Source organism: Phaenicophaeus curvirostris, chromosome 1 (genome assembly GCF_032191515.1).
Source record: "Phaenicophaeus curvirostris isolate KB17595 chromosome 1, BPBGC_Pcur_1.0, whole genome shotgun sequence".
Classification (NCBI taxonomy): Eukaryota; Metazoa; Chordata; class Aves; order Cuculiformes; family Cuculidae; genus Phaenicophaeus; species Phaenicophaeus curvirostris.
Genome location: NC_091392.1, coordinates 96,836,644 through 96,857,795, shown reverse-complemented (window position 1 = coordinate 96,857,795; position 21,152 = coordinate 96,836,644).

Genomic DNA, 21,152 nt, shown 5'->3' with positions numbered 1-21,152 from the left:
TTGTATTTCTAACAATAATTTTCTGAGATTTTATAACACAATATTTATTTTGGCTATGTTACTTGGGGTTTACTCCCGGAAAGATATCAACCCCAAAAGTTAAATGCCACCACTAGGGTTTAAGGCTATTTCAGCAGCTCTAATAAGTTTTTTAGTAGATGTGGCGTGAGTCATGTTACAGGTTTTGTGTAATTCAAAGGTCAGGGGAAACGGTCTGCTGTATGATGCCTGGTAAAAAGAATAACAACAAATTATTTACCTTCCTTGATAAAGAAACTACATAAACTGCTCTAAAGTATCCATCACTTTAGCCTTCAGGTACTTAGCAGCTGCTAAGATGGAAAAAGTACTTGTTTCTTTCCTGGACGTTTTTTCTCCAAAAAACAAAGTAAATTTTTAAAAGTTTGATCATATTATTTTTAATTGAATAAATGTGATATGGTCAAGAGTCATAACTCAGAAGCAGGTATAGTAATTTATTTCTATTTTGACCGGTTAATAGTAAATTATAAGAAAAAGTTTTTCATCCTACAGATGAAAAGCTCAAATATGTTGTCAATGAAAAATCAGGAATCTCAAGTCTATGTTGGTTAGATTATCACTGCTGTTTATACTGCAATAGCTCCTAAAAGCACACATCTTGCACAGCGACTTTGTTGTACTAGGTACTGTACCAAGGCTTTGTCCCATTGCACTAGTAGTCTATGTTACAAGTATTAACACAATGCTCAAAATAAGGTAGTTGTAGTCCCACTCTCAGAAGAAAGACTAAACCATGGGAATCTGAACTTCTCAAAAAGTCTTCAGGAATTGACTGAATTCTAGACTGAGCTTGGCAGATACAACAGGAACAAGGATGTGTTTCTCCTATCACCAAATGCTTTTACCGAGGAGATTCTGCTGCAAAATACAACACTGATCAGCTATGTAACATTTTTCTGACTGGAGCCTTCACCTAAAAAGAGAGTTCTACACAAATGCTGAAGCATATTCAGTCTGTGCCTGAAAGATCTACAAAAAGAAATCTTGCAAAATGCAAAGCAGGATCTAGTTCAAGATTTAGGACAAAATAAAGGGTCCATACATTCCCCACACTAGTTCCTAGTTACCTTATCCTTTGAATGTTTTGCTTGCAAAGAAAGTGAGAGTCCCTATATTTTACATAATCATTAAATGATGAGCATCAATTAGGAACCATATAAAGGTAGATAAATTTATGGTTCATGCTGTGATATTGGTGCCATTCCACCAGATTTGTCAGTCTTAATTTTCTAGGGCATGGCTTAAAATGTTAATGTTACAACATAACCCTGCATACAGACAGCCATCTTGTACTGTGGTATTAGATGTCAGTGCTGAACTGCTTAACAGTGCCTGTTTCAATGCTCCATGCCTCCGGCTATATCTAACATGTGAACGTGTACAGCCAGATCTATCTATTTCATTAAAGAGCCATTAGGAAAAACTGAGTAAATGCCTATTAGAAACATTATGTATGTAGTTGTGTCTAACAGTCTTTTTAGTAATGAACCATGGATAAATGCCTACTGATGAACAGACTGCAGAATCATAATAGTTTAAGACAGACTGTAAGCTTCCAGTTCAGCTTCCAATATCAGTGTAAGTTGAAGTAAAAATCTGATATTTTAAAGAAAGTTGGCAGTACCCAAGTAATCAAGGCTCTACCAGCTGGGACTGGTTTTCAGCATATTCTACCTGCCTTAAAACATTGATATTAACATTGAGAAACAAAAAGATCCAGACTAAACTTTGTGTGTGGCCAAAAGACTAAGTGTTCTCAGTCAGGGTCACCATGGAAACCAGCAGCAATGTTGAAAATTGAATTGAGATGCCCAACGTTTGACACAGATGCCCCAGGTCTGGCCCACCTCTAGAAGCAACCAGTCTCTCCATCCAAAGGGAGACATCACCAGAGTTGCTTTCTGGTGCTCTTATATGATCATCAGAGGAAAAGGCAGGTGTTGAGAAGGCTAAATACAGAGAGGAAAATTAGTTAAATCAAGGGCAAGACAATGAATTTGCCTTTATAGAATGGAGTAATTCTACTGATATATAAAAGTTCTCAGGAACTCAAGTTTCATAACTGAAACTGTGTGGTGCTAAAAATGTAAGGCAGTGTGGGACTGTAGAGCTGTGCTAGGGACTTATGTTAAAATTTTATCTAATTTTTTGTATGCTCCCCAGGATGAGAAGTATTTTGGAGACATATTTTGGTCTTTCATATCTGCAGCAAGCAATGCCACCTGATATTATTCAAATGGACAGTTGCATCTTATAAAAAAATCATCCCCAGCAATCTAATCCAAATTAAAAATCCAGTACTTTGTATCACAGAAGACATCACTCACACTAAATATTTCATAGGATAGAAGGGGCTGCCACAGAGGAAATATATTTTTACAGCGTTGATTCCCATGCCAAAGTGAATATCAGTGTTATATTCTGAGGGTGGGGAGAAGAAAAACAAAACAAGCCAAAAGGACAAAAAGGCAAAAACGGCAAGTCTCAGCAGTCAGTAACTGTGTTTCTTTAAAGAGAAAAGTGATTTCTTACGACACCATTCCCAGGAGCACTGTCATGGCTTAAAAGCATTTTCCTGTTCGGTGCAAGTTTTTATGCCTGTTTGATTGAGTGGAAGGAGTGCAGGGGAAAAATAAGAACAGAAATGTATGTTTTGGCTGCCATGCAGTCAATACAATAATAGGTCGGCAGAAACATCAAAACACAATCAAGAGCTGTCTTCAGGGCTGTGAGTGAGCAAAATTTGTTGGGCAATCAGCCAAGGGAAAGGAGAAGAGATCTTCTGTTGTTCTTGTAGCTCATCAAGAGGTGCTAAAGAAGAAATTTAAATATCTTTACACTGAAATTGGTATCTCTGTTATAATCTGCTTGTGCAGATTCATTATGCGTAGTCTAACACAGCTGCCACTTTCTTTCCCCTGAGGTGACTAAACATTGGCAATGAGAAAGTTAATAGTGTATAAGGAGCGTACATGCAGTTTGCAGCATGGTGCAAAATATTTTGAACACTAAGTTTGGGGTGGATGCAGTACTCAGGAGCATTAAAGCCAAGAGTAAATGCTGCAGGTCATTGCAAGTAAGTGGTTATAACTGGTTAAGTATATACAAAATTGTATCTTTTGCAAATGCAATTTTTGTCTAAAACAAACCATGACAACAACGACAACAAAAACATAACAAAAAAATCCGAAACAATCAGGAGCATTTGAGAGTTTCAAGCCATTTTTTAGAACTTTCCTTTCTGAAAGACAAGAAAAGTCTTCAGTGTTCAGTGCTCAGAAGGAACTGTAAAAGCTTATATAAGCAACTCAAAACATTATATTCACATGTGTAAGGGACACACATATAAAGTTCTGTATGCCTACACCTTCCAAGACAAGAAAGAAGGACTCATTTTGCAAAAGGAGTCTCTAGTAGCCCTTTAGTGCTGGAGTCAAGATTGTATTTCTTATTATGATACCTGGTTTTGTGCTCTTTAACAGTACTGGAAAAACTTTAAAATGACATCATTCTGATAACACTTAACACAAAAAGCAAATAGCTTTCTAAAGGAAATAGTGGTTTAAGGTATGAGTAATTTCTCGCTCTTCCTATGATACTTCTTAGTTTCCATGGGGCAGGAATATTTTGGATGAAGAAGTAAAAAATATACAAATTCAAAGAGAAGTGCTAACATTTCTGTGGCAGACTGATTTACATGAAAAATGATACATTGCTTGAAGCCTCATTAAGATTTGATCTCATACAGAAGGCCAACCATTCAAAATGAATTATTAAATCATCATGTGGCTCTACAACTTTGTTACATATTTATTTATGTGTTTGAAAGTGTAACGGAAACAGAGGACCCAAAAGCATCTCTTGGATTTGTGAAACCTAGCCTTTTGGTATGATACCAAGTAACTTCTCTGATTCCCTTCATTAGCTCAATGGGTAAGATTTCAAAAAAAGGTTAGGATGTTTCGCTTTACTTAACCAGCTGGCAAAGTGAACATTCTTCCTTTTGTGATAATGATCACCTTCAAGTTTCCAAAATGACTTTATTCATAGGCACATCGTATACAAGTACTATTGTGATTTTTGTCTTTACTGAATCTCTGTGCTGGCCTCTTAATATGCAGCCAGATATGGTCTGGGAGCTCTTCTGCTGGTCTGAAGAGCTTTCCTTTTGCTCCTTTGCTGTATGAGTGACTTGCATTCATATAGCAGAAAAAAAGCATAATGACCTGGAAAGCATTTAAAGACTCTTTGTGCATTCTTGAGGGAAAATTTTGATCTAAAATAAGACTTCTAGAAACAGGCAATATCATAAAATTACAGATGGTTGAAGTTGGAAGGGAAATCTGGAGGTCATCTTGTCCAACCTCCCTGCTGAAGCAGGGGTAACTGCATCTGTTTGATGGGACTAAGGATGGGGACTCCACAGGCTCTCTGGACAACCTGAACAAGTGTTTGACTATCTTCCCAGTATATATAAAAAACCCTTCGTGTTTAAAAGGAACTTTCGGTATTTTGATTTGCACCCATTGCTTCTCTTTGTACATCATTGCTCTCTACAACTACCTGAAAGGAGGTTGTAGAGAGGAGGGTGCTGGCCTCTTCTCCCAAGTGGCAGGGGAGAGGACAGGACAAGAGGGAATGGCCTCAAGCTTTGCCAGGGGAGGTTTAGGCTGGACGTTAGGAAAAAATTCTTCACAGAAAGGGTCATTGGGCACTGGAACAGGCTGCCCAGGGAGGTGGTTGAGTCACCTTCCCTGGAGGTGTTTAAGGGACAGGTGGACGAGGTGCTAAGGGGCATGGTTTAGTGTTTGATAGGAATGGTTGGACTCGATGATCCAAGAGGTCTTTTCCAACCTGGTGTTTCTATGATTCTATGATTCTCTGTTCATTTGGCATAACTAAGCCTGTCTTCTCCTTCATTCCATTCCCTCCAGGTTTTTATGCACATTGATAAGACCCCCCACCAAGCCTTCTTTTCTCCAGGCTGAACAGTCCCAGCTCTTTCAATCTATTTTTGTATGACAGATGCTCCACTAGCTTTATCATCTTGGTGGGCTTGGACTCACTCAAGCGTGCCCATGTCTCTCCTGCACTGGGTAGCTCAGTGCTGGAACCACCATGCAGGGCTGTACAGAGGGGAAGGATTATGTTCTCAGACTTGTTGAAAATGTTCCTGCCTCCTGCAGGCAAGAGGGCTGTTGTCCTCCTTTGCTGAATGAGTGCACTGTTGGTTCACAGTCAGCTTGGTGTGCACCAAGACCCCAGGTCCTCTTCTGCAGAGCTATTTTCCAGCCTTTACTTGTGCTGGAGGTTGTTGTCCCCAGAAGAGTGTGTAGATGGCAAGACGTTGGCCTCTGGGTTACAGGGTTTGTCTCTGTGAGACCCACCTCCTTATCCATGGGTCTGGTGGTCAGACAAGGGGCTCTGGGCTCACAGTGGGAGTTTCACTTGCTGCTGTCTCTCACTGCTCCTCCTGCATTGCTGAGGAGCCCTAACGGAGAAGTGTTGTCCCCATGCCTTCTCCTTTGAATGTCAGTACAGGAAACATGATATGAAAATGAAACAACATCCATTCTCTGTCAAAACCTTTCATGAATTATTTTCTCTATGTCCATGTATCAATTTTGTTTTCATTCAAAATCGGATTCTACTAATCTCTGAGGGAAGAGCATTTAATTAATTTTTGCACAGCTGTAGGATGTTATAACCCAACATAATAGGGGAATTTTTGCACATGTGGAAAGAGATGATATTCAAAGCCATAAGCAGGATTCCAGCTGCAAAACCCTTGCTCAAAATCCATGGATGAAACATGTAGAAAAATTATTTGAAAATATGTTCCTAAAACGTATAATGTACCTTAACAGTGAAATATGCCATGTGAGTAAAATATACAAGGTGAGTGAAATAATATTGTAAATTAATTACTAAGCAGTACAAATGTTTGTAGCCCTCACCATAACGACTCTTTGGAATGTTGGGCATTTTTCACTGTAACAGAAATAATCTAGCTACAAGTACTTGTCAGGTGTGATGGGGTAGGATAAACCTGCCTGCAAAGCTCATAAGGTGTAATGAAAGGCTTTATGTCTGATAAGTTTGAAACATTGAGTAAACGTCAGTAAAACTGACATTGAAACAACAGCCATTTTGGCCAAGCGATGGTGTTATTCTTTTTCATTCTTATCACAGACTTCTTACCAGGGGACAACAAGGAAGAATGCAAAATTCCTCAGCTTGTAGTACAACCAACAAAGTGTTTTCCTTTCTTCCATTTCTGCACATGCAATGTAAGCTGTATTGCAAACAGCATCAGTGGCACAAAAATTTGTTATTTCATTCCTTTCACATGAATAAGGGCAGATGATAACAGTTAGTTTCATCATGATTTGCGACCTTCTCACATGCATACGCTGTCACAACCAAGGCCAGGTCTTCATGTGCAGCCCTTACTACAAAGGTTGCTGAGTGCAGTGGGTGTATGAACCGAAATCTACAACTTAATTTGCATATTGAAATTAAGTAATTTAATTTTCCTGAGCACATGAGTGTATTTTGAAGAACCAATTACCAACAAAAGGCTATATTATATATCTGCATGTGTTGTATTAATCAATCAACACAACTGATCCAAATCAGGTGATTTCTTCATGGCAGTTATAACAATCTACACTGAAACAGGGGTTGTTTTCTGCAACATAAATGAGACAAAAAAACCTTCAGGACATTAGGATTCATTCTCTAGGTTTCCCACAAAGGAGTTTGTTTTTTTTTTTAAGGGAATAATAAAATGATATCTGAATATTTTAATGGAAATAAAATGATATTTCACTATGAAAAGTGATTGGAACTCTAACTATACTAACAGGGTCAGCCACCTAGATTCATCAACCCTTGCACAGAATAACCAAGTAACACTCAAAACAGACTTGTTTTGATATATATCTGCTAAAGTTGCTTGAAAATACATTTCTCCAATATCACACAGAATCACAGAATAACCAGGTTGGAAGAGACCCACCGGATCACCGAGTCCAACCGTTCCTACCAAACACTAAACCATATCCCTCAGCACCTCGTCCACCCGTGCCTTAAACACCTCCAGGGAAGGTGACTCAACCACCTCCCTGGGCAGCCTGTTTTCCATATTTAAAGTGTACACTAAAAATATATTCTGACAGATGCTCATTTAACTGTTCATTTCTTTCACTTTTTATAATTTTAACTATTTGTTGAATCTTCAATGAATTGTGATGCACAATTTAATTTCACTAATTATTAGCCCGACATGTGATGTTTGTTTTCTCTAGCAGCCTGTGGGTGGTCATCCACTTACCTGTGAGGTTTGTACAAGCTAAGCCACCTGACATGCAGGACTGATGACCTGCATCAAATGACTGTCCAAATGACTGTCCCAGAATTGCTTTCATGTAACTGGAAAAGCCTCTGTTTCTCTAAAGTTAGCCATGCAGTGTACCATCCCTGAGCTTTGGCTTGGGTCTTATGCCAATGTTTTATTTATATGGGCTTTTAACAGTTTCATATATTCAATTGCTACCCCAAGGTGGCATGAGGGATGCCTAGGGCAGATGCCTCTCCATGGAAATTGCATTTCCTTACCCTTTAATTTTGCTCAATGCAACAGCTCTGTTGTAAGGCACAGTTTGTCTCCTAGCAAGGTATACTTAAATCTGTTTATCTTGGTTCAGTGCAATAGTCTCAAGCTCCAGAAAACAAACTGGGTTTTGTTACTATTATGTGTATTGCCCTTAGATCTCGCAAATTATCTCTTCTCTGAATTATTTTTATGAAAATGAAGCAGAAAATATATAAAGAAATATATATATATAAATATGAATACATGAAGAAATTCAGAATATACTTATTAAAAGCAGTTTGAAGACGTTGAAGTATTCAGGTCATTTTGTATTCATTATTACTTTATGTGTAGCTTGCTGTTATATAAAACACTGAAGTAGTCTCTGGGGAATGAATTTAGGTCTTAAAGTCAGTAGAGAAAGACACACAAAGACACATACTTCACACGTGAGCTAGGATGTTTCGTTTGCTATTTGGAGATACTATTATATCATGGAGGCAGGCTTGCAGTCACGCATACTGCACAGCTGCCAAATGACAGCTCTGTTCCTGCTATTCCAAGGCATAGTAGGAGTTAACACTGATTTTTCCTCTTCCTCTCCAACGCTAGCCAATGCAGGTCAACACTCTTCTTCCACCTTTATGTGTTATGACAAAGCTGGGTTATTCACCTCAAAAATATGGTTTTTATCATTAGTCAGGTTTACATAGTTTATCTAGTTTGTAGTTAAAAAAAACCTAAGGACTTTCTCACCTCTTGCTTAACCCTTTTTTGGAGCAAAACTGCAAGTGTGAATCAAGTCTCACTAACTTCCAAATGAAGTGCTATAAGCCCAGCAGCCTGGTGGCACCTGCATGGAATTCACAAGCCGAATAGAAATTAAGCTGCATGACTTAATCCCGCCAGCAGGTTTGAAAGCGTAGAAGTAAAATAAGAAGGAGAATTGGTGGATATTGTTATCTAGGACTAACTTCTTGACGTGATGGTCATTTTCATCAACTATAATAATTTTCATTGCCATTCTTGAACAAGAATTATAGATTTTCAAACTTCTGTTTCCATATAGGTAATTCATTTTACTTCTTATTTCAAATACATTATTTCAAATACATTTTGATGCCTAGTCATTTTTAACTAAATATTAATAATCATCCTTTAATTTATCCTGTAATTTAGAAACAAAAGATAAGGATGCTACAGTGGTTCTTGACATTTTGAGGAACAATATTTCTGTGTGATAATGGAGGAATCCAAATGGCAATGCATCTGTCTTGAAGAAAATCTGGCCAGGGCTGACAGCATACGAATTGTCCTGCCACTCTTATCCTGTAGATGTAGAAGATAATTCGTGGAGTGTCAAAACAGATAACAAGCTACCTTTTGCGTTTCATACATCCAGGAAGGGTGTTCTTGTGGGAGCCAGCATCTGTGAGAAAGAAAGATCAGCTATTTAGACACAACAAATATATTTCGGCTTTGAAGATGGGTCTCTCTTTCTGGTTTGTTTGCCTTGCATTGTCTGAAAATCAGGAATCTCTGCAGCATGTTGAGATGGGCATTCAAAATCCCATTTATCAGAGGACTTTGGTACTCTGGCAGTGTTACTAGAAGCTCTAACTGAAGAGGAGCCATTATTTCTCATGACTTGAACAGCAGAAGGGTCATGGCTGTGTCTCAAGATTCTTGGAGTAAGGTTTGGGGTGTTTCCTGGTCTTCAATAATTGATTTTTTTTAGACAAGAAAAGAGTAGATGTCTTTCCCACCTCAATGATAAAATAAACATTTCACACTGACTTTCATTATTGGAGCTGTATTTTAGTTTATACCATGGCTACTCTGAATATCTTCAAGCTGTGATGTATATGTACAGTCAAGGATATTGTCACCTTATCAATAGAATGAGGAGGAACATTAAACTTTATAACATCATTCTGAATCAACTCTAAAATCTCTCATTTAAGGACAAGATGTAAAGTGATTATTCAGTTTAAGCAGAAGTTGGTGCAGATTTATTCTTGTCTTCTTTTTCCTAAAAATGATCGAAAATAAGATATTTTTAAGCCACCTGAGGGACTGAGAATTTTTATCCTTGGGTGAAGCTGATATATCTGACCAAGTTTGTGAAGTTTCTTAATGTGTGATGTGTACGTCAAGTTTGACTCAGACCTCACTCTGCTTTACAAATCGAAAATAAATAAGTAACTAAACAACTCCCACCATGTTCTTGGAATAATACATTTCAACATTTTTCCTGGTAATTAGAAAATTCTTGATTCAAACATGCTCATAACTTGTGAATGTGATGTTATATAATGACCATGTAGGGAAAATGCCATTTGTTCAGAAATAAACATGATTCCAACATCCATCACTCAAAGCTATCTTTAAAAAACCGGCAGGCAAGACTTAGAAGATAAGAATATACATACATATACATACAGATATGCCTTCTAGAACTAGACATAGGTTCACAGCACTGTGTGTTATTAAATTTAAAACATTACAAAAAGATTTAAAAGATTTCATTAATTTCAAATGAATCCTACCTATGTAAAATTTACCTTTTTATTTTAGCTACATGAGGTCAGAAGGCACTAAGGACTAGAGTTAAGAAAGTATAATCATAAAAGAAGGAAATTTGATGAACTAGAATATACTAATTACTGATGGAATAGAGGATTGATTATTTTCTTTCAGGGCAGTCGGTTCAAATCCAACCTAAGTTGCTCAACTGCAGATACATACCTCTGTGTGTGTGTGTATGTGTGTATATATATATATGCATAAGTATATACATACATACATATAGACATTAATTTTTTATTCATCTGAATAACAGCTGAGTGTTTGTAAGTATTCAAGTACATAGAATTACTCAATTAAGTGTATGCCAGGAAATTAAGGGCTTAAGTCTGCATTTTGTGGAAATTGTTACTATTTGATTTATAATGCATTACATTGGTACACAATACTTCTAGAAAATGGAAGAGCTAAATATTGGTGCCAGTAGGCCAGCTGTTAACACAGCTTGAATTAAAAATGGATTTCCCCCTTTTCCCAACAAACATACAAAGCAAACTCTTATCGGCTTGTGATCACCAGAAAGCTGGCAGGCTGTTGAACACTGTTTCTTGCGCTGCTATATGCCACTTTCTTATGTTTTCTTCTCTCATCTGTAATTACTTCTTGTACCTCTACATACCTGTACACTGTAATTTCTTTAGGGCATCATTTTTCTGTTATACACTTGTGCACAACCCCAGTCCACTAACAGTCCTGAAACACACATTAGGTAACATTCAATAGCAGGAGAGATCTAGGACCACAAGCTAATGTCATCTATGCTGTTGATAGTCTTATAATTAAATGGACCACAGATTAAAGTAGCTTGCTTTATTTTTATGTTTATTATGATTTCACTAATGTTATTGGTAATATAAGTATGAATTTAAGGAATATTCATTTAAGTATAGCCCTGAAAATGTTTCCAGTTCAATCTTTGTTGAAAGGGCTAAATTCTTTCCTCTTTTTATTTTGCTTCAAACTGTTTTAGGTGCCATCTGAAATCAGACAAAGAACTGAAAGAAGATAAAAAGAGACAATAGGAAGGAAAAGCAGGAATTGAAAATCCTTTAAAAAAAAAGGGATTTTTTAAGAAAATTTACTCCAGTTTCTGGGATAAACATTTAAACTTCTGTCTGATTCTTTTGTCTGAATCTCTAAACTAACTGCTAATGAGAAAGATGAGCCAGTCATTTTCTACCCTCAAGCAGAATGAGCAAAATTGAGATATCTACTTAAAGTAGGTAAGATTTGACTTATTAAGGAACATGTTCATTGTGCTGGTTTAGAAAATGAATATTTCAATTGTGGATTTTTTTTTCTTTATCATTTACTTCCTAAAGATACACTGAGACAAAAATACATGTGCAGCTAAAATAGATGTATGTATAGATAATATTTTATGTTTTAGTCTGATGGTTTCTTCATTGCAGAAGCATGATTTTTAAAAGACTGGAGCTTTGAGACATACTTTTATCTCAAGCTTTAAGATATTTTAATACCTAAAACTGATAATAAAATGTTATCTAAAAATGAATCAATTTTCAACATTTCATAATTGCAATTATTTTCTATTTGAAAGTGACACTCTATATTGTTATAATATTTATAGGATATGGACCAAAAATTGGGTTCATAATATTTGAAAATCATAACATAAAAGAGAAGACAGAGTAGGATTTCAAAATACTTCAAAAAACCCAAGATGATTAGATAATGTCCAATACATGACATATATATATGTATACATATACACGCACATATATATCGTTCTATTTGTATGCTAGATATTGTGATACAGAGTGCAGTTCTGGTCATATTTCTTTAGAATGGGTGTGAGAATTTTAGATTACAGGAACTATCAGACTTCTATACACAAATTTGGTATGTATTTTCCATTAAAACCAATAAAAAGACTTATAATCAAGCCACCAATCAAAAAAAAAAGGCATAAAAAAGGCAAAGGAATGACTGAAAGTAAATGCCATTTTACTTCTGCTTTATAACACTAGATAAAAATATATAATTAAATTGAAAGCAATTAATTTGAAGTTAGTAAAAATATATTATTCTTTTACATAACATACAATTCTAAAACTCTTTTTCAGAAGCTACAATTGAAGTTGAGAGCATAAACCAGCCTCCGTGGATTAATTTTTTTAACACTTCACAAGTGAGTTATGTGGGGGTTTTTTTGCACTATGAGAATGAGGACAGAAGAATTTCCTAAGATGGAAAAAAATTTTTGAAATAATGTTTCTTATATGTTTCTTAATGTTTTCCCTTGAAGATATGTTCCAGGTCATGATTTATTACGTGGTTCTAGATTGATTAAACACATCAGTTCTTACAAAACTTTATGAAAATATTCTTTTTTTAACGGAGATTGGATATAAATAGCAGCCTTTTGTACAATGTCATAAGTGAAAATACGTCATATTTAGATGCTGTTTCATTCATTTGAGTATCCACCTAAACTCTGAGACAATTTTGACCAAATGGGTAAATCAGTTTTTGAAGAGGGTTATTTTTAAGAAGCTTTGGGAAGCCTAATAATTTTTAAAAAGATAAATATCGTGTGAGGGCTTTGCTCGAAACCAGTTATCTTAAATGCTAATTAGGACTGGTTTGCCTATCCAAGTAGTGCTTGGGAATACCATCAAAGTAATGTTCTCACAACTCTAAAGAAACATATTGCTTTTCCACAGCCAAGGAGGAAGAAAACTTAATGACTATAAGATTGCTGCAGGCAAGGAAACAAATCCAGCTGCAGAGAAAACAAGAAAGACAAAATTATTTGCAAGTTCTTCCTTATAACATGTGCTCATTGCAATACTGAATTAGACGTTGACTCCTCTGCACAAAGCCTATTTTTATTGCAAGTGCCAGCCATTTCACAAGTCTCTGCTTGCCTTTAGTGGACAATGATGAGGGGATCTCCTTTGTGACAGTAATACTTCTGTTGGATACAGCAGGTAGCAGAGCAGAGTCTCTCTCACACAAACAGCAACTTGCTGTAGATCTTCTTGTTTCAAAATAGTATTTAATTTCTTTCTAAATTGTATTCCATAGAGTAAAGGAAATATCATGCTGAGATTGTCAGCAGCATTCCTCACTGCTCAAGTGGCTCCTTTGAACAGCTGTTGAGACAGGACTTATGCTTCACAGCTGCTCTGAAGGGATAGCAAATAACGAGTCAAAGTTGGGAAAAAAAACATTTGAATTGCTAGGCAGGCACTTCATTTGTATTGCACTTAAGGTCAGCCAGCAGCAGTGGCCACTTGTTTTTAACCGACACTCGGACCCCATGTCCTATTGTGCAAGGTAAAACACAGTGAGGGAATAATCACTCCTCTCTCTTATCTTAGGGCAAAATGGCTAGTGTTTCTGCATACTAAGTCTTGGGGGGAAACAAACCAAGCAGGATGTTTTACTGTATCTGTACTTATGTAGATACAGTGCATCAGAACCTGACTGTGTGATCCAAAACCTATAAAATAACCCCCCATCAGTATTCCTGGATAAGTCTTGTTGTATCCCTTCTAGCATCACTTCCAGATGCCAGGAAGCACCAACTGCAGTAGTGTTTCTTCCATTGTCTTATCCTAAAACATGGAAGAGAAAGTTCTCGAGGGAGGGATTTGGGGAATAGCTTTAGCTTTTCAGCTTAATGGATGTAGATCAGACAGAAAAGTCACACTGAACACTATGTTTACAGCAAAAATGAAAAGGAAGATAAGTGGCTCATGAATTATTTGAAGTGTACGACGTGTTAACGGAGTTAACAAAGATGTTACCCATCAACAATTTTGTTGCTAATCGTTCTATGATAATATAGCATTATTTATCATTACTGCTTTTTCTAGAGTTGAATAAAATGCAACAACTACTTCCCTTTAAGTATCCTAAGGGCGTAATAGGGGAATGGTTGGTGTTTGCACAGGACTCCATTCAGGTGCAGTAACAAAATCAGTTTATTATGCACAAGCAAAGCTTTATATACCCTTATCTGCCTCGTTAGCCAGCTATCCCAGTGACTTTCCACACTGAAGTCTCATAGTACAGTGATTCAGTCTCACAGCTACAGGGACTCAGCATAACTCTACTTGCTACAAATGTTTCTCTTGTCTAGCAACTAAAAAGCCCCAAAAGTTCCTTTGCAGTTATCTCAGCTCTGTGTTCTCTCCTCCCGCTTAGCTGTTCCATGATTTCTTGCTTAGCTGTTCCACAGTTTCTTGCCAACCATTCTTTCTTATCATCACTGATGCTTTGCCAGCAGTGGTCTGTCAATCTGGCAAAAGTGACAAGAAAGGTTTATAAATAGAAGGTATTGTACCAAACCAATCTAAAAAGTTATGAACATACAATACTTTAGCCAATCTTTCCTGAGGAGATAACTGTTCGACTCCCCCTTTTTGTTGTTGTAACTTACATTTCAGAGTACCGCGTATATGTATATTCGACAATTTCTTGTCCAGTTGGGGAGTGTGGTGTACCTGTTGTATGTGACACAACCCATTGTTGAAAAAAATTACATACTGATTGTGAGCTATATACAGGACTGTTATCTGTTTTGATCCTACTAGGTACACCCAAAACTGCAAATGCAAAGAGAAAATGTTTATGGACATCTCGAGATTTTTCTCCTGAGTGATAGGAAGCATATACAGCACCAGAAAAGGTATCCACTGATACGTGAACATACTTCAGTGGACCAAATTCAGTAATGGATGAGTAACAGCCAATTGTCATAACCAACATGTTATGGGCTGTTAGACCTCGTGGGTTAACTCCTCCTGTCTTATATGCCGGAACAACTGCTTGACAATCTGGACGGGCAAGAATAATATCCTTGGCCTGCATAGAGGTTAAAGAAAAAGCTTTCTGTAATGCTCAAGCATTTTGGTGAAAAAAAAACTTGAGAAATACGAGCTTGCTCAAAAACATTAGGGACAACCTGGATGGTAAGAGTTAAATTATCTACCCTTCTGTTACCTTCTGTCAGCAGTCCAGGTAAAGTGGTGTGTGCATGAATGTGCATAATGAAATATGGAGAATGATGGCTGTTCAATAACTGTAAAATAGTTAACATAAGTTGTGGGTTTGTGACTTCCTTCAAATATGCGCCTTCTAATGTTTGAACAAAACGTGCAACACAAGCAGAATCAGTAACAATGTTTATGGGTTCCAACCATTTTTTAAATATTCTAACAACAGCTGCAAGTCCTACAATTTGTGGTGATCCTGAAATTCAGACAACATCCAACTATCACTCTTGACTGTGTTCATCTTTCCAGACAGTAACTGATCGACCCATTTGTCCAGAGCTACGGTAAAAACTGTCAGTGCATCCAAAGGGGTGTAACTGCACTTAGGAGTTCCATACAAAACTAAGTCCTGTTGTAATAATTTATGTGCAGGACTATGTACACTTAATTGACCTCTATAATCCACCATAGCGATCTGAAAATGCATGGACATTTGCGTGAACCATTGCAACATTTGATTTGACGCTGGTAAAATTATGACAGTCGGTTCTTGTCTGGATAACAGGAGAAAGTGTTGTCTTTTCCCCTCATGATTAACATTGCAAACATTTCCGGACTGGTCACAATCATTTCGTGCATCTGATGTGGGACAAAAACCCATTCAATGATCAATAAGGGACCCTTTAATGATGTGCCCCACTGAAATAATGAAGCATACAGTTACGATGGTGGATTAAAGGTAATAAATTGAAAAGGAAATTCAGGATAACATTGGACAGCTTGCTGCCTGGCAATAGCAACAGACACCTTTTCCGGTGCTACTTCAGCATCATTGGTTAATTCTCTTGGAAAGGATAAATCAGGGTCTCCTTTCAAGAGACCAAATAATGGATGCAGCTCCTGGTTTGTTATCCCTGACAATGATTGAAATAAATTGATAGTCTCTAATAATTTCTGTAAGTCATTCAATGTTTTCACTTGATTCTATAATTTAACCTGTTGTGGCACAATTGTTTGTTCAAAAATGTGCCAGCCTAAATATTGCCATGGTGATTTTTATTGTATTTTTTCTGATGCTATTTGCAAACCTGCCCAAGAGATGTGTTCCATTGTTAATGTCAGGGCTTTTTGCATTGTCTGAACATTTTCTGCTGTAATTAAAATATCATCCATATAATGACAGATACCGGCTTGAGGGATTTGTTCTCAAACTGGGCTTAAGGCCCTGGCCACAAACCATGGACAGTAGGAATGTTTTTCATGCCTCGAGGCAAAACCACCCAGAGATACTGTTTAGCAGCTTCACTAATGTTTACTGAAGGTACAGAAAAGGCAAATTCAGTGCATCACAAGGATCCAAAAAGATAGTAAGGAAACTGTCTTTTAAGTCAATTATAGTTAAACACCAGTTTCATCGAATCATTCCAAGAGAAGGCATTCTTGGTTGCAATGCCCTCATATCTTCCACAGCATCACTGACTTTGTGAATGTCCTGCAAAAATCTCCACATTCCACTTTTCTTTTGTATCACAAATATGGGAGTATTCGACAGGCTAGTGGTGTGTACAATATGACCAGCATCCAACTGTTCTTTGACCAATTCATGTAAATGGTGCAACTTTTCACTAGGCAAGGGCCATTCATCCCCAAACAAAAGTCTCTGTTTTCCAGGTTAACTTGAGGGTGGCTTGCACCTCAGTGGCCCTTAGGACAAATTTGAACCAACAGTACCCCACTGGCACGTGCAATCCCGTCCCCACAAAGTAATCAGTGTTGATAAGACAAAGGATTGGGTGGTGGCTATATGCCCCTCTGGACCTTTAATCTGTATCAGCCTTTTACTTCGAGAAGGTAACACATTTCCCCAGTTCCCAACAATATTTGTTCCATTTGCACAAGAGGCCATTCCTGTGGCCACTTGACTGCTTCTATCACAGTAACATCTGCACCAGTGTCCAAAATTCCAGTTAGCTCAACAGTCTGTCCATGCCCATACAATGTACGCTTAACCAGGGAGGGATCCATAGTCACAGTCCATGCCCACATAACTTGTGGCAGTCCTGTGGAGCCAAAACTGTAGTCTCCCCTGTCCATATTTGAAACTTGAGGGGGGCAAGATGTAAAATAAACTAGTTGTGCAATCTTAGTTCCTGCTGTTATGGTGCATGGAGGTGTAGGGGTCAAGGCCATAATTTCAATCTTGGCAGCATAATCTGCATCAATGACCCCAGGTAACATAAAGAGTCCTTATAAGGTTGTTGATGATCTGCCCAAAAGCAAAGCAGACTTATTGTTCCCTAGTGGTCCATACACTCCAGCAGGTACCAGCTGTACAGATGAATCCAGCAAAGCTATTGATTCGGAGGCTGCCAGGTCCACTCCAGCCCTTCTGCTTGTTTGGCTCTAAAGTTTTGTGGCATCACTGGGAACACTGGGAGGGGGGTGTTTTGTGTCATTGTGCAAGCCCCCTCGTACTCCTCCTTGTGTTTCCCTTTCTGTTGCAGCAATCAATCCCAGTAAAACAAACAATCTTTGCTTTGTGACAGATGATCATCCAATTAACAGTGTACTAAGTCCATTTCCTAAGGACAGTGTGACAAGGCTCTATTCTTTAAAGGCAGTAAAACTTTGTGGCAGCCTGCATTTGCATTCTCTAAGGCTAATTGTTTAAGCAAAATTTCTCTAGCGGCAATATTGTCTATCTGCTTATTTAAAGCTCCGTAGCTCCTTGTCAGATATTAACAAAAGACTGTACATGAGTCCCAGCATCAGGCACTTTTCTAAATGCCACCAATACAATAGCCTTTAGTTGTTGTAGCCCTTCTGTCACAAACGGCTGTCCTGTGGGAGCTGCAAATGCTCCGGGGCTGCTCTAGCCACACTCAGGGCGGGATGGTGGCTGCCATGTAGTCCCTTCTCTTTTACAGCTTTTCAAATCCACCTTCATAACTAATTGATTCCCAACGAGGACCGGTGTCCCATGAACAAACCACAGGAAAAGCTTGTAACAGTTCAAGGTCCCCCCGCCGCTGCGCCTCCCTCCCGACCTGTGCCCGTCTGTCCAAGGGACAGGGTGGGAATAGATCAGTCTCCTTCTCGGGGTGTGTCAGATCCTGATCAAAGAGGTTGTTGGCAGTCGCTGTTTTACTACCCACATGTGTTTTCAAAGTCTCAAACAATGTTCACCAAGGTCCTAAAAGCCCAGCCGCAAGTTCATCATAATGATTGGAAGCATCCCACAGTTTAATGCCCACGTCATTCCACATTTCAGGGTCACAGACTGTGATAGATATCATTTTGATAGATATCATTAGATGCCCAAATAAAAAAAATCTTTAAAACATCTGGTTTGACCTTGGCATTATCTTTTGCCAGGCTTCTAGCAATCAAATTCAGCACTGTCCTTTGTTCATGGAACATACCACTTCCCATCGTTCCCCGCAGCTCACATTGCTCACTCTGTAAAGGTGATTATGGCTGGCTGGCTCTTCTTCCATCCAGCAGCACTTAAGTTCTGTGGGGCTTGCCACCAGTCTGATCCACTTGATCGCTGATTGTCATGCCTCACATGAGGGCACCATTTGTGGCAATTGAGGCACAGACTCCATTCGGGTACAGTAACAAAATCAGTTTATTATGCACAAGCAAAGCTTTATATATCCTTATCTGCCTCATTAGCCAGCTATCCCAGTGATTTTCCACAGTAAAGACTCAAGGTTACAGTGATTCAGCATAACTCTACTTGCTACAAATGTTTCTCTTGTCTAGCGACTAAAAAGTCCCAAAAGTTCCTTTGCAGTTGTCTCAGCTTTGTGTTCTCTCCTCCCGCTTAGCTGTCCCACAGCTTCTTGCCAATAAGCAAGAGGATATCGGCCGTATTATCCTGCACGTACATGGCAGTGAAATCTTCCATCCCCACAATGATCAGAACAGTTTTATATAACCAGTTATAGTCATAACTCCTTTGCAATACTTGTATCAACTGCTTAAGTGAAACCTTCTTGGCTTCTATCTGGTTTGCAGGAAATTTGGCTGAATTTCAAGACAAGCTTTTAAAGCTGAATTGGACCAACACTACATTAACTGAAGCTAAGGAAAAGCTGTGTATGAATGAAAAAATAGAAGAGTTAACTTGGATTCTTATATGATCCATATAGCTTTTGCCTTAAAAATTTGTGTAAAAAGGTAATTAAAAAAATTCAATTGTATATATTGTTTGTCTTCAATCAGAGAGTTTCTCACAGTTTCAACTCTGTGTGAAATATGGTAATGGAATAGCAACCAAGCCCATTTTTTTGTTCTGTGTTAAAGTATTAGATAGATTTAACTTTCTCATTAAAATTTATCAAGATTACACTATATCATATTTTCAGGTTACTACATTTGTCTAGTTCATGCATCATATTAGAATTGAAATGATCTCATGCTTATTTTGAATAATAACTAATCCCACAAAGAAATGATTTAACATGGGATAATCTACATAGGTAATACTGATTCTATGCTCCAGGCTACATCCAGTCCTGATTCTGTCACTATCATCCAAATTAAGCTGTATGAAATATTGTCTGTATGCTAATCCCATAAAATCAACATGGAAAAATATAACCCTTAACATCAGTATTGGTGTATAGGTAGCAAAACATAAACAAGGTCTAGAGCTTGTCAAGTTACTTGCACAGTTGTATAGATTATTATTTGAAGGAGAGCTGTAGCAGAGCATTCTTTGCTGACACTTGGAAAATACAGTAAATATTTTGCAGAACACATCAGCTGCTGTCAGCTTTGTGTGCAACACAGAACTTTTATGGAGTATATTATTATTAAGGATTAACTACAACATTACCTTTTAATGGGATCATAAATCTTTAATTACAGTTCAATATGGTATCAGCTAAAATTGCTTTGGGAACGAAACTTTTTTATTAAATGATATGTCTAAGAAATTTCTTTCAGAGGTAAAGAAATCATAACTTCTCAGGGAGAAGTTAAGGCATTCAAAACTCCCATTGACTTTGAAGGATCCCAGTCTGACGACAGATTAACATGAAATTTACTCAGTTTACCACTACTATTTTTACTACTTCTAATGCCCATTAAAAAATTTGGGTCCCTCTGTGATCACATTACTTATATTTGTTCTTTAAATTCACAATGGTGTCAGCTCTAATTATGTATTTCATCCCAGGGGACAGGCTTGGCAAGACATATTTTTCTGCTGTGAAAGACCAAGGTAGCGGAGAAACAGCAGGGTGGTGGAGAGACTTTTTTCAAGAAACAAGATAGTTCATTGAAACTATATTAAAACTACAACTCAAAATTCTTGCCAGTTGAAACATAAACGTCCATTACTGTCATTGCAGCTGCAGTTTCAGCTCCATCTTAGTTCGCTTCCCTGCCAAGACCTTTCTGAATTCTTTTTTGCTCAGGTTCTAAGGCTGCTTGTGGCAGCAGGCTGTGCAAAGGGAGACAACTTTGTGCCTGAGTGATGGATCTCAAATACTGCAGTGATGGGAAAGTTTTTTAAAATGTGCACAACCACTTATTATTGCCTGGAGGGCTATTTTAGGCATCTCCCAGAGGGGTAATTCCTGTGACCAAAGCTCTAACTCCCATTGTGTGCAGTTCATACAGCAGTCAGTAGAAGGCTCACAGAATGGGAGGAGTGGGGCAGATAGTATATCTGTTCCTGAAAGTGTATATTGCAGTTAAATACTTTCCTGTTAGATTAATCTTCAACATTTTATTTTGCTTTGCTTTTCAAACAGCAGTTGACTTTTATATGGGAATGTATTTTTGGACTAGATTACATAGATTACACCTATGAGTAGAAAGGCAATATATCCTACCCTCTCCTAAACATTCATTCAAAGCAAAGAGGAAATATCTACCAAAGAGAGCAAGCTGCACTAGGAAAATGTTCTTTGTAGCTGTCTCATGAATAGAAGTATAAAGAGGTA